Source organism: Schistocerca gregaria, chromosome 6 (assembly GCF_023897955.1).
Source record: "Schistocerca gregaria isolate iqSchGreg1 chromosome 6, iqSchGreg1.2, whole genome shotgun sequence".
In the NCBI taxonomy this organism is placed as follows: domain Eukaryota; kingdom Metazoa; phylum Arthropoda; class Insecta; order Orthoptera; family Acrididae; genus Schistocerca; species Schistocerca gregaria.
The window spans coordinates 223,804,700-223,820,016 of NC_064925.1; the positions used below are offsets into that span (position 1 = coordinate 223,804,700).

Below are 15,317 nucleotides of genomic sequence, written 5' to 3' on the forward strand. Positions count from 1 at the left end.
TGTTTTGATTGTTGAAGACATATGTACCCATGTATCTGACTTTTCTCTTAATACAAATTTTAACTCGTTTAAGTCTTTGTTGAAGTTGTTTTCGGACTTGTGGTTTATATATACACCACAGTTCTTCCCTAAGCATGGTACTATTACAGGTACTGCGTGTTGTCTTCCTCCGACCTGTCAGTTACAGGCAGACCCACAGTTTAACATTGATTCTGAACACCAGTGCAGTTAGGCATCTTTTTACATTAACCAACAGTTCCAGAGGTGGAAAATGTAAACTGGTGAAACTTTTAAGGATTACTGGGAATCAAAGCCAAGACCTCTGTGAAGTAGTTTTCAGTTTATCCAGTTTCATTAGTTCTAGGCAGTGTGTTTTTCAATTATGGGTGTGATATATCTGTAGTCTCAAAAGGTGATACTTTCTAGTTTCTGTATTTCATTGCATAAGAAACACATTTTATATAGTTCTTGAGAAGTACTTAAATTTAAGCCTAAGTGGGGGTACTTAACAAAAGGCAATGATAATGTATTTGCTTAGAACTGTGGATAAAGTTTAAAGGAATTGTTGATCATGTGCTGCAGAGATACATAACCAGTGGAACAGTTCACGATGGGAGGGATCCTCCATGATATATGGTTGCTGTAAAGAAATTTCTAAAGTAAACATATTATTGCATAATATGTTTAAACAAGCATAGAGGTGGCTAGAGAGATGCTAAATGAAATGTGTTTGGCAGTTAAGAGAGCAATGCACGAAGCCTTTAATGAGTACTGTTGCAGAATATTGTCAAATGATCTTTCACGAAACCCAAAAAAATTCTGATCTTATGTAAAGGCTGTTAGTGGCACCAAAGTTAGTGTCCAGTCTCTCATGGAGAAACAGTAACTGAAATTGAGGGTAGCAAAGCAAAAATAGAAATGCCTAACCCCATTTTCAAATATTACTTTACACAGGAATACGCAGTAGAGTTGCTCAGATTAATCCTTGTACCACTGAAAAGATGAGTGAAATTAGTGTTATTGTCAGTCACATTGAGAAACGGTTGAAATCATTTAAACTGCTCAAGGGTCAGATGAAACTGCTTTCAGATTTTGTACTGAATTTGCGGATGCATCAGCTGCTCAGTTAACTATAATCTGTCACAGATCTCTCAAACAGAAAACTGTGCCCAGTAGATGGGAGGAATCATAAGTCATACCCATTTACAAGAAGGGTAATAGAGAAGATCTTCAAAAGTACTGCTCAGTATCTTTGACATCAATCTGGTGTAGAATCTTAGAACTTACTCTTAGCTCAAATATAAGCAGGTATCTTGAACAGAATGACCACCTCCACACCAACCAGCACAGATTTTGGAAACGTGGATCATGTGAAACCCAACTCCAACTTTTCACGCATGATGTACTGAAAGCTTTAGATGTAGGCAATAAAGCAGTTGCAGTAGCCTATTTATTATTCATGAAAAGCATCTGACTCAGTGTCACATCTGTGCTTATTATCAGCAGGATTACAGAAGTGTCCGATTCCACTAGTCTGCATTGACCCATGACATCATCAGTATGGTGGAAATGGCTATTCTAAGTGTCTGCAATATGGCGCCTATGATGTCAACACATAAATGCAGCAGCAAACACGTAAATACATAAAAATAAGACAATAACATCTCCCTCGAAAAATACAATCAAACTAATGGGGCAACCGTGGGAAATTGGGGTTTAGGGTATAGACAAGCTAAATATAACAGTAAAAAACACACAACAATCCCAAAACACACAAATGGCAAAAAAAAAGAAAAAATTTACAACATTGTGCTACACCAACAAAATCTACAGGAATTGGACACTTTCCCTGACCTATAAAGGTCAACCACACCTAAAACTATGAAAATTGAAGTCAGTCATTTCCCTTGCCATATATAGATCAACCACAACTATTGATACCAAAAAATCAACACATACAACCATGAAAAATAAAACCAGAACCACAATACCTAAAAAAATGTAAAAATTAAACATCCCTACATAAATTAAAACACATTCAATACACCATTAATACCAAAACATCACAACCCGAGAAGAATATAGACCAACGGAAAAAAAAAAAAAAAAAAAAAATACTTTGCAGCAACATATGCAGGAGCTGTAAATTAGGTTGGTCACCCCAGTCTCTAGTCTGAGATGACGGAACTCTGGTCAACCTCATGTTCTCACCACAAATACTACACTTCACAATTCCAGCAATTAGTCCATATAACTGGAGGAATGTAATAACATACATGTCGTCCCCCACCTCCGACCGCAACAGAGTTCTGTTAATTTCATCATCATACCCATACCTAACAACAGAAGCCACACAGTAAGCTAAACACCTTACTGCACCACAAACAGCAAACCAATACACCTCATGAAAACACCAAACACATAAACAACAACAAAAAAAATATTTCATGACTCACTGAAAAAAACTTCCAAACCTTACTACAAGCACTGCCAATGACACCACCTAACCAACATCAAGGCTCAAATGAAGCTAATACAACACATTGCACTCAGTATATGCACACATACCACCAGAGGGCACCATCAAACACAAGACGACATTTAGAAACACAACCAACTCATAAACTCTGTGCTGTAATGACATCACACACCACAACACCCTTACGTCATTGGTCAAAGCAGATGAGTGAAATCTGACACTTCATTGACATTATCAACAGTATGACCATATACAAAGCAAGCAACATTTATGACTGATTTTAGGATTTTTTCATAGAGAGGATGCAGCAAGTTGTCTTGGATGGAGGGTCATAAGCATACGTAGAAGTATCTTTGGGTGTGCCCCAGTAAAGTGTGTTGGTGCCCTTGTTCTTCATGTTGTATATTGATGAAATTGCAGACATTATTAATAGCAACCTCAGACTTTTTGCAGGTGATGTAGCTATGTGTGTGAAAGAAGCTGTATAACTATTCAGCAATTTCTGACATTTGGTAACTTCCTTTAAATGTTCAGAAACCTGAAGTTGAGCACATCACAAAATGAGAAAATATTGTATCCTATTACTACAATATCAGTGAGTCACTGTTGGAATCGGTAAACTTGTACAAATAACACTTTGTGGGAATATGAAATGGAATGAACAGCAGCTCAGTTGTGGGTAAAGCAGAAGGCAGACTTAACTTTATTTTTACAATAATGAGGAAATGTCTTCGGCCTACAAAGGGGATTACTTGAAAACGACCTCCATGACCCATACTAGAACATTGCTCTAGTTTGTGGGAACTGTGTCACACAGGAGTAACAGGGACCATTGGGCATATGCAGAGAAGGGCAGCAAGAATGGTCACCGTTTGTTTGATTTGTGGGAGTGTGTCACAAAGGTGCTGAAGAAAATGAACTGTCAGACTGTTGAACATAAATATGAACTGTCCCAAGAAAGATTACTTAAAAAACTTTCAAGAACTTACTGTAAATGGCTCTAAGAATATACTACAACCCCTTACATATCACTTCCATAGGGACTGTGAGGGCAAGGTTAGACAAATTACAGCATACACACACAGGCATTCAGCAAGCATTCTTCCTGCACTCCATACGTGAATGTAACATCAAAAATACAAATAACTGGTACAATGGGGTGTACCCTCTGCCATACACTTCACAGTGGTTTGCAGAGTATAGACATAGATGTATCACTATATAAATATTTCAATAGCTATCTTTTCAGTAAGAGGACTTGTGGCTGATTTCATCTCAAATCATACAGGTCATGTCAACACGTGGTCATGAAAAAATTATATTAGGCCTCTATATCATAAATGTTAAGAAACAAAGTATTTTCGCTTTATCTTAATTTTTGTAAATCATACAGCCCTTAAAAAAAATATACATTAAAAAAATACCTCTTAAAAATCTAATAATCTAAAAGTACTTGAAACATGGCAGGTGTTTTACATTAAAGCTCCCTCTTATTGCGTTGAAATTTAGTTGACACCCACACACTTATGGGCTTCATTTAACTGACAAATTTAAGACTTAAAAATAACAACATTTAAGTTAATTTTTCCACTTAAATATATATTTTTTTCTAATTTGGAAAGTCCTAGAATGGTATCATTTCTGTCGTATTACCGGATACAAAACAGTACCTTCTGTGCTCCAGCTGTCTGTAATATGTAATTATTTTTTACTAAAAATGTAAAAAATGCATTATTATTAGTTTTTATGAATTATCCACTGGAAAACCTCCATCCGAAACTTTTGAAAATTACACAAAATATTGCTTGGATAATATGTTTGTAGCCAGAGCAAGCGCAGTGGGCAATATTTTTCCGTTTAAGGCGTTAAAATTTTTTCAACATTCTGCGCACTTCGCATTACTGAATTTCTATTAAAAATATGGATGTTGGCAACAATGTTTCCAGTGCTCTTCTGTTTATGATAAACGAGTGAGAACTTGCACATAAACCATTCTTCATCAAGTTTTGTGTTTGGTTTGAACTTTTTGGTAGATACAGTGGGAAATACAGTAGTGAAAGAGTGAGGAATGTGGACTATGAAAAAAAAGACACAATAAGGTGGTGTTTAAGAAAAGTATAAAATGCTTCACAGTTGTTGGAAATCTGTCAGAGGTATTGCATAAATATCTTGGTCCTCACATCACTGTATTACTATCACATCCATTCTGCAGGAATTGCTGCAATTACTATAGAAGAAATTTCGTGACAACCTGCCTGAATGATCACCATCACACAAATGTGAAACTGCAGAAGACAGTGCAGATATTTATATTGCTGGACATGAAGTTGTTAACTTGTTGAATGTTAGCATTTTTGCTGTAGCCTCTACTAAATCCCCCCTTAAACACCCAGGAAAAGTAAGAAGCACAAGAAGAAAACGGTATGTTAAAAAAAAGTAAAAAAAAAAAGTGGAAGAAATTGAAACAAGTTTTACACAAGCATCTGCAAAACTTTGTGTGAAGTGTGTAACATAGATGCACTTGGTGGTACCTGAAGAATGCGCACAAAATGTGTCGCGTGGTTTCAAAACTAAATACTGATACCTCAGCAGCCACCTACACTGAGAATGTACAGTTACTGACACTGATACTATGTAGCTACTCTAAGGGGCAGATACAGAACTACATACCCACTCCATCACATTATCTGATTTCAGAAGCTAGTAAAATAAAGAACGAGGTTTTGGGCATGCCTAGATTCTTACTATGGGCATCTGTTGCAAGATGAAATGCCTACTGTTGCTCAGGAATATTACCCGAATGTTGACAAAGATTGTAGCAGGCAAAGTCCTAACCAGGTGATGTTATCTCTGTTAGTGAAAATGGTGAAATAGGTAAAAAGATATATGACAAGACCAATAAAAGAAGCATATCGCCTAATGAAAAAGGAGAACCCGAATTTAAAAATAGGTCTCAAAAAATTCTACTCATTACAACCAAAATGGGTAAATGCCAGCTAGTGAAGGAAGTATGCACATGTATTTACTGCACTAATTTGAAACTTATTTGTTTCACCATGAGCAGTATCACAGGAAAGAAGTACACAGAGATGGACCTGATGCTTTTGTGTCTAAGTAACGAGCTGCAAAATAAGTGTTGGTTGCAGGAGTGTGCAATGTGTCTTGGTGCTGAAGTGATGACTGTTGAAGCATTACACTTTCAGGATAGTGACAATAACATAACCTATGTGTTGTGGGAGGAAGGAGAGTTGGCGGAGAAGACAGTAGGGCCAGAAAAAATTGTTACAGAGGTTAGGCATTGGGTCGTCAAAGGAATAGCTCACAATAATAACCAGAGGATTCAGAGGCAAGCCATAGCAGAAGTAAAATCAGCCACATCCCAGAATACTGACACATTAGTTCATTTCCAGTTTGCTGAGAACTGTCTGTTGCTTTGCAGGACAAAATTCAAAATTACCACTTGCACCCATCACAAGTATCAATTTTCACTTGTGTTGCTCACTTCCTTGGAACTTCACACTGTTTTGCTATTGTCAGCTGTTGTGGTTGGCAGGAGAGCCAACACCGTGATTCCCAACAGGGAATCATATAGCGCTCTTAGAAAAAGGTGTTCCGAGACTGTTACCTGAAATGCTCCTCCATGATACTGATAACAGGGAGATTGAGTTAATAATTAAATCACTAAAGACCAAGAACTCTCATGGATATGACGGGGTATCTAGCAGAATACTGAAGTATTGTTCTATGTACGTTAGCCCAGTACTTAGCCATATCTGTAACTTTTCCTTTAGGAGTGGTCGGTTTCCTGGTCGATTAAAGTACTCGGTAGTGAAGCCACTTTATAAAAAGGGAGACAGGGATAATATTGACAATTATAGACCTATTTCTATGCCATCGGTGTTTGCTAAAGTTATCGAGAAGGTTGTATATACAAGGTTACTGGAGCATTTAAATTCACATAATTTGCTGTCAAATGTTCAGTTTGATTTTAGAAATGGTTTAACAACTGAAAAAGCTATATTCTCTGTGAGGTTTTGGACGGATTAAATAAAAGGTTGCGAACGCTAGGAGTTTTCTTTGATTTAACAAAGCCTTTTGACTGTGTTGACCGCAAAATATTACTGCAGAAGTTGGACCATTATGGAGTAAGGGGAGTAGCTTACAATTGGTTCGCCTCTTTCTTTAAGAACAGAAAACAGAAGGTAATTCTCCACAATATTGACAGTGGTAGTGATGTTCAGTCCCAATGGGCACTGTTAAGTGGGGCGTTCCCCAAGGGTCGGTGCTGGGGCCACTGCTGTTTCTTATTTATATAAATGATATGCCTTCTAGTATTACAGGTGATTCAAAAATATTTCTGTTTGCTGATGACACCAGCTTGGTAGTGAAGGATCTTGCGTGTAATATTGAAACAGTATCAAATAATGTAGTTCATGAAATAAGTTCGTGGCTTGTGGAAGATAATTTGATGTTAAATCACAGTAAGACTCAGTTTTTACAGTTTCTAACTCACAATTCAACAAGAACCAATATTTTGATCAGACAGAATGGGCATATTATAAGCGAGACGAAACAGTTCAAGTTTCTAGGCGTTCAGATAGATAGTAAGCTGTTGTGGAAAGCCCATGTCCAGGATCTTGTTCAGAAACTAAATGCTGCTTTATTTACCATTAGAATAGTATCTGACATAAGTGACACTTCAACACGAAAAGTAGTCTACTTTGAATATTTTCATACGCTTATGTCGTATGGTATTATTTTTTGGGGTAATTCTTCTGATTCAAAAAGGGTATTTTCGGCTCAAAAACGGGCTGTTCAAGCTATATGTGGTGCAAGTTCTCTTGTCGACCCCTATTCAATAGTCTGGGAATTCTGACATTTCCCTCACAGTATATATTTCCTTTAATGTCGTCTGTTGTTTGGAATATAAGCCTATTCCCAAGAGTTTGCAGCTTTCACTCAGTTAATACTAGGCACAAATCCAATGTGCATGTGGATTGCGCTTCCTTGACTCTTGTGCAGAAAGGAGTGCAGTATTCTGCTGCATCCATTTTCAATGAGCTTCCACAAGAACTCAAAAATCTTAGCAGTAGCCCAAACTCTTTTAAGTCTAAACTGAAGAGTTTTCTCATGGCTCACTCCTTCTATTCTGTTGAGGAGCTCCTGGAAGATTTAAAAGATTAAGCAAATTCCTGTTACATTGTTGATTTTATTTATTTAAACTTACTTGTCACCTGAATATGTTTTTTATATTTCATTTTATCTGTTTCTAATATCGTGTTATAATTTCATGTATTGACTTGTTCCATGACCATGGGGACTTCTCCTTAATTTGGTCCCACGGAACAATAAATAAACTAGAGGAGGCCGAAAGGCACGCGATTTAGCTCATGCAGGCTGGCGTGAGGTATGGAACAGGACCAGGAAATTATAATTTAGAAACAACGGATGTAGCTGGTGGAATACTTAACTTTAATCCATTAATGATTAATGTCGGTTTTGGACGGTACATATTTCACAATATCAATAGTAACTGATAATGGCGCCTTGCTAGGTCCTAGCAAATGATGTAGCTGAAGGCTATGCTAAACTATCCTCTCGGCAAATGAGAACGTAAGTATGTAGTGAACCATCACTAGCAAAGTCGGCTGTACAACTGGGGCGAGTGCTAGGAAGTCTCTCTAGACCTGCCATGTGGTGGCGTTCGGTCTGCAATCACTGATAGTGGCGACACGCGGGTCCAGCGTATACTACTGGACCACGGCCGATTTAAAGGCTACCACCTAGCAAGTGTGGTGTCTGGCGGTGACACCAAGTCAGCTATCTCATTCATGACAATGCACATGCGTGCTAAGCTGTCAGCATGATAATTGATGACATAGCATCTAGAGGCTATGCATTTCCTAAACATGTGTATGTTATTGATGGTGCAGCATCTCATTTTAAAAACTGCTTTCAGATCTATGAGCTTGGTCAACACTGTAGTACAAAAATTAAGACAAAAAAAGATATTTTCAGCAACAGGTCATGGAAAAAGTGCATGTGCTGGGGTAGAAGTGCTCTGTAAACACTTTGAAACAAGATTTAATCTCCAGCATCAAGCTGTTGATGCTACAAGAGATGCTGCTGGATTTGCAAACACCATATCCACATAAGTGACAATTATGAAACTCTTTAATTCTAAATGAAATTACATTAAGATAATTCCATTTAAAAAAGAGAGAAGTATGGTCTGCTATGAAGCATGTGATAGGAATTCAATCAAGTCACCACTGGGTTGCATTCCAGAGTGGCACATACATTGCAAGAATGGTTCTCCACAAAATGCAGCCTGTTACTGCATGTGAAATGCAGAAACCACAATGTACATTAGAATACTTTGTAGTAAGCCAATTCATTTCTTGTGTGTATGACAGTCAGTGGTTGGTGTGATAGATAATAATGCTTCTCATGAACTGCAAGATATAACTGTCTCCTCTATGATACCTCATGGTCCTGCTAATGCTTTCAAATGACTATCATCAAAAAATCAGTGTGCACTTTCCATTTCCCAAGAATTGCTCTTGTTGCATCATCCTTGTCTGTGTGCAAATTCAGCTCAGCTATTCAAGTTCAGTGAGAAGCAAATGAAAAACCAACAAACAAATGAAGTCTTTTCAACAGTGCAATGTTAATTGTTACATTGTAGGTAATTTTAATTCATGGAAAATCATGAAGTTGAATCATTGCAGAAGACAATAATAATTTGCGAATAATATCATAAGAAGAAAAATGGATATAAATATTCTGTATTCTTATAAAATGCTTTCAAACAAAATTATGAATTCTTTTCCCAGTCACTTACAATGTTGTAAAGTAATTATTTTGAGTCAGAAATACCAGTTTTGCATGACATTTACTTAAAATCAGCGATTGGTTTAAATATTGAAGTGTCCATGATTTTTTGACTGTGAGAGTAGAGCTAGATGTACCTAAAAAAAAATTTCACGTTTTGTACGGACAAGTATTGCCCACTCCGATCATGCATGCCATAAGTACAATGACCAGCCAACATATCATGAAATTTTTGGAACGTGTAGGATGGGGATTTAGCAAAGTAATTTCTAAATAACAAAAAAATTCAGATTCTTTCATCTTTATGTACAAATATTTTGAGTTCAATAATTTCAAGCATTAATGTCATAGCTGTCAGTTACCAGTCCTTCTGCTTTATCATTTCTCAAGACAGTTAACACCCTGTGACTATTCATAGTTTCAAAACATAGTTTTGAAATTTGCAAAATGTTACTAGTTTTCATTGTTTACTCCCCCCCCCCCCCCCCATTCATTTTACTTTTGCATCTTACCATGAATCATCCCTCGATAATTCTCCAGAATTTCCTAAGCTCAAATCTTGCTTCACAATGTTTGCCCAAATCCCTCAACATGTAAACCAACCTCACATCTACTGAAATAACCATGATAAGAACTGATTCCATCTTTATAATCCCACCTTCCGATAAGTCTCCACAACTGTTGTTGTGAAATGCATAAGCCACCTTACCTAGCTGAGGCATCCACCAACTGTCAGACATGTCCACCAAAGCCTTGCCACAGGGACCCTGGTCCAGAAGTCCAGCATGATCATTCCCTGTGGGTCTGGGGGTTAGAATATGCCTGAGGTATTCCTGCCTGCCGTAAGAGGCGACTAAAAGGAGTGTCTCACTTTTCGGCTCTGTGAGTTCAGGTCCCATTCTATGGTTTGACCAGCTACTTTCAATATTCTACAGAAGTGAGGGCCATATGGTGAAGGACATGTGGTGCATGAGTGCACTTAGATTCAATCTCCTGAATCTCTTGTTCTGGCTTTGCATCTCCACCTGCGATTCAACTATTTGGGCGAGGACACTTTCCGGGGTATGTCATTTCCTTCTGTTGTTTCCTGTCCTCTGTTTCCGTCACTCCCCATAAAATCCCCAACATGGTCCAGGGTGAGATTTTCACTCTGCAGAGTAGTGTGCGCTGATATGAAACTTCCTGGCGGATTGAAACTGTGTGCCGGACTGAGACTTGAATTCGGGACCTTTGCCTTTCGGGGCAAGTGCTCTACCAACTGAGCTACCCAAGCATAATTCAAGCCCCATCCTCATAGCTCTACTTCTGCCAGTACCTCGTCTCCTACCTTCCAAACTTTACAGAAGCTCTTCTGTGAACCTAGCAGAACTAGCACTCCTGGAAGAAAGGATATTGTTGAGACATGGCTTAGCCACAGCCTGGGGGATATTTCCAGAATGAGATTTTCACTCTGCAGCAGAATGTGCACAGATATGCTTCCTGGCAGATTAAAACATGCCTGCGAAAGGCAAAGGTCACAAGTTCGAGTCTCCGTCCGGCACACAGTTTTAATCTGCCAGAAGGTTTCATGGTCCAGGGCATTATTTTCCATCATGCAGTCTGACGATGAGCTCCACACCAATTTAGAACAGCAGAGTGCTAATTTCATCCAGAACATTTACAGGGGACCCAAAGATAACAGGGTTGCTACCGGTGCCTTCATTTTGGCCTTTGAGGGTGATTCATTGCTTGAAAATGTCAAGATGATGATTTACCCCTGTGACGTTAAACCATATGTCCCTCCCCCTATGTGGTGCTTTAAGTGCTGGAAGATCGGTCACATGTCGTCCTGCTGCACTTCCAGCACCACATGTTGAGACTAAGGACGTCCACTGCACCCAGATACTCCATATGCGCCACCTCCCACTTGCATCAGCTGTGGAGAGCACAACTCCCCCTGCTCGCCAGACTGTTCAGTACTCCAAAAGGAGCAGAAAGTTATGGAATACAAAATCCTCAACCGATTTACTTACACAGAGGCTAAACTTAAATTCGAAATGTTACATCCCATTCAGTTGACGTCGACGTATGTTGCAGCTACATCACCATCACCGTCCCAAGTGCCAGTGTTTTCTCACTATGTGCCACGAACAGTGGGCCCTTTGGGGCTACCTGAATACATCTGCCCCCTTGGTGGTAGGGGGAAAATCTTCCTCCGTTGCTCCCAAAGCACCTACTTTGGGAGCAAGCCCCCCCCAAATGAAGGGGACATCGGTCCCTTCTCCCCAGCCAAAGAAGCAACAACCTCTCGTGTGGAAGGGGTCCCTTGGGGCCCTCTCTTCCAAGGTCTCCACTAATGCCATGAGGGACACTCACCAGTGGATCAAGCAGCCAAAAGCTGCTGGACGAAGAGGTTCACGGTCTTCCTTCATGTCTGAAGCTGCTTCGGAGAAATCTTCCCAGCAAGCCCCTAAAGCGAAGTGAGAGAGCAAGCAAACTAAGAAGTAGTCCGCTAAGAAACAGGACCCTCTGGTCATCCACCATAGAAAAAAATGGCTACAAAACTCAGTCAGAGGCAGCAGGTGACCCTGAGGCATAACCTGCCTCCTTGCACACTTCATGCTTCACGATAACGTCACCCACCAGTGGAATTGCGGTGATTTTTTTTTTCCACCACCTGGCTGAGCTACAGCAACTGTTAAGCTTTACACCTGCTTTCTGGATTGCCTTACAGGAAGTCTGGTTCTCGGCAATGCCTACCCTCCGTGGCTATAAGGGATATTACAGGAGCCGCAGCAACAATAATAGTGTGTCAGGTGCAGTTTGTGTGTGTCCCAACTCAGTATGCAATGAACCTGTGCCCCTTCAAACCCATCTTGAAGCTGTAGCTGTCAGGATAAGGACGGCGCAGGAAATAAATGTCTGCAATGTATATCTTTCTCCAGATGATACAGTACGCATGAAAGCATTGATTGCACTGATTGATCAACTCCCTAAACCTTTCCTACTTTTGGGAGATATTAACACTTATAACCCCTTGTTGGGTGGCACAGTTATTACTGTCGAAAATTTATGTCACAACTCGTCCTCTGCCTCTTAAATACTAGGGCCACCACACATTTTAGTGTGGCACATGGCATATATTTGGCCATTGATCTCTTGGATTGCACTCCTGGCCTTTTCCCATCTATCCACTGGAGAGCACATGACAACCTGTATGATAGTTACAATTTCTCCATCTTCCTGTCACTGCCCCAGCATGAGGCCCATGGACGCCTGCCCATATGGGCTTTAAACAAGGCGCTCTGGGAGACTTTCACCGTTGAATCTCGCCCACACGGTAACATTGATGTGGTGGTTGAGCAGGTAACTATAATGATCATTTCTGCGGCAGAAAATGTAATCCCTCATTCTTTAGGGTGCCCCCAGTGAAAGTTAGTCTCTTGGTGGTCGCCAGAAGTCACTGACGCAATTAAGGAGCGTTGGTAAGTTCTAAAGCAGCATAAGCAGCACCGTCCCCTGAAACATTTCATAGCTTATAAATGGCTCCGTGCCGACGTTCGCCAGCTTACCATAAGGCAGAAACAGGAGTTTTGGGAGAGGTAAGTGTCGACCATTGGGTGCCATACTTTACCTTCCCAAGTCCAGGCAAAGATCAAACGAGTTTTTAGTTACTAGACCCCAACAGGTGTTCCTGTTGGTAACATAAATGGTGTGTTATCTACCGATGCAAACGTGACTGCCGAGCACTTTGCTCAACTCTGTACTCGCGCCTCTGCGTTAGAGAATTAGCCTCCAGCCTTCCGCACTCTCAAACGGCGGATGGAAGCGAGAGTCCGCTCATTTGCTGCACACCACAGTGAACCCTATAACTCCCCATTTACAGAATGGGAACTCTCAGGGCCCTTGTACATTGCCCCAACACAGCTCCTGGATCAAATCGGATCCACAGTCAAATGATTAAACATCTCTCGTCTGATTACAACCGAAAACTCCTCATGATCTTCAACCGGATCTGGTGTGATGGCGTCTTTGCATCGCACTGGCGGGAGAGCACCATCATATCACTGCTCAAACCTGGCAAAATTCCGCTTGATGTGGATAGCTATCGGCCTGTCAGCCTCACCAACTTTCTTTGTAAGCTGCTGGAATGTATGGTGTGTTGGCATTTGATTTGGGTCCTGGAGTCTTGTGGTCTACTGGCTCCGTGCCAGGGCGGCTTCCACCTGGGTCTCTCTACCACTGATAATCTTGTATCGCTCGAGTCTGCCATCCAAACAGCCTTTTTCCAGATGCCAGCACCTTGTTGCCGTCTTTGTTGATCTATGAAAAGCATATGACACCACCTGTCGGCATCGTATCCTCGCCACATTATATGAGTGGCGTATTCGAGGCCTGCTCCTGATTTTTATCCAGAATTTCCTGTCGCTCTGTACTTTCCGTGTCCAAGTTGGTGTTTCAGATAGTGTCCCTCCCCCCCCCCTCATATCCAGGAGAATGGGGTCCCAGAGGGCTCTGTATTGAGTGTATCTCTATTTTTCGTGGCCTTTAACAGTCTTGCAGAAGCTACAGGGCCGTCCGTCTCACCCTCTCTGTATGCAGACGACTTCGCATTTTGTATTGCTCCACTAGCACTGGGGTTGCTGAGCAGCAGTCATGGGCTCTAGCCCATGGCTTTCGGTTTTCGTCCGCAAAGTCATGTGTGTTTTACTGTTTGTCTGGAACCAGAACTTTATCTTACTGATGATCCCCTCACTGTAGTGGAGACGTATCGATTTTTAGGACTGGTTGTTGGCACCTGATTGACATGTCTTCCTCACCTTCGTCAGCTTAAGTGGAAGTGCTGGCAGCACCTCAATGCCCTCTACTGCCCGAGCAACAGCAACTTGGGTGCAGATTGCCCTACGTTGCTGCAGCTCTACAAAGCCCTTGTTCAATCCTGCCTTGACTATGGGAGTCTGGTTTATGGTTCACTGGCACCCTCAGCATTGCGTTTACTTGACCCAGTGCACCACTGTGGCATTTGACTAGCAACAGGAGTTTTTAGGATGAGTCCGGTGATCAGCCTCCGCAAGGACACTTGAGTTCCTCCATTGCAGGTCAGGTGTGCAAAAGTGCTCGCCAGTTACGTTGCGCACATTCGTAGTTCTCCTGCGCATCCGAATTACCATCATTTGATCTAAGTTTTAGTGCATGTCTTTTGTCCCTCTGCGTCCTCCACCCTAGTGCTTTTAGGGTGGAGGTTTTAATGTGTTGCAGAGTGGCTGGCTTCTCCATTTTATTCTCATGGTCAGCCAGTCACGGTAATCTGTTTTGTCATTTTAATCTCTTCTACCTGTTTCTGTGGTTTTCTTCTCCCCGTTTTTTCCTTTAAGTGTTTGTTGCCCTTCCATAGTTCTTGTAGTTTTTCCTTTCTCTCCATTTTTTGTTGTCAGTCTTGCTTGTTTCATTCTCACCCTTGTGGATTGTTTTATTCAGAACAAGAGACCGATGACGGGTCCCTTCCCCCCCCCCCCCCCCCCCCCCCTCTTTTAAACCATCCAGTCAGATCTCAAGTCCCTCCTCAAATCTCAAGGTTCACCCTAAAATCTCTTCACCACTTCCCAGACTCATACCTTGTATCGGGATTCCCCAATATGACTGGATACTGAGCCCCCACAGTAAGACTATGTGCCATTATTGATCAATACCTTCAGCCTGTTACCCAAAACCTTCCTCCTATATAAAAGACAAACAGTTTCTTTTACCTGCTCTATACAGTTCCTGTCCCTTTACCACCTGATGTCCTGCTTGTCACTGTCAATGTCTCTCTGAACCAACATCCTCGATGGCTGACTGACTCCAAACAGAGAACCACTTTCCTGGGCATCATGACCAACTGTATTATCACCCATAATTACTTCTCCTGTGAAGACATCGCTGACAAACAAATCTGCAGTACAGCCGGAGGCACTTGCATGGCACTATCAGTGCCAACCTGTTCATGTGTAATCTAGAAGAATCCTATGTGAATGTAGGCTTTCCC

At 41.0% G+C, this 15,317-nt stretch overlaps 1 protein-coding gene across 1 annotated transcript in view; it reads left to right on the plus strand.

Annotated features, from left to right (window-relative positions):
* The window catches only part of LOC126278339 (palmitoyltransferase ZDHHC23-B), a 74,760-nt gene that overhangs the window by 1,113 nt on the left and 58,330 nt on the right, over positions 1 to 15,317 (plus strand). The window lies entirely within an intron of this gene.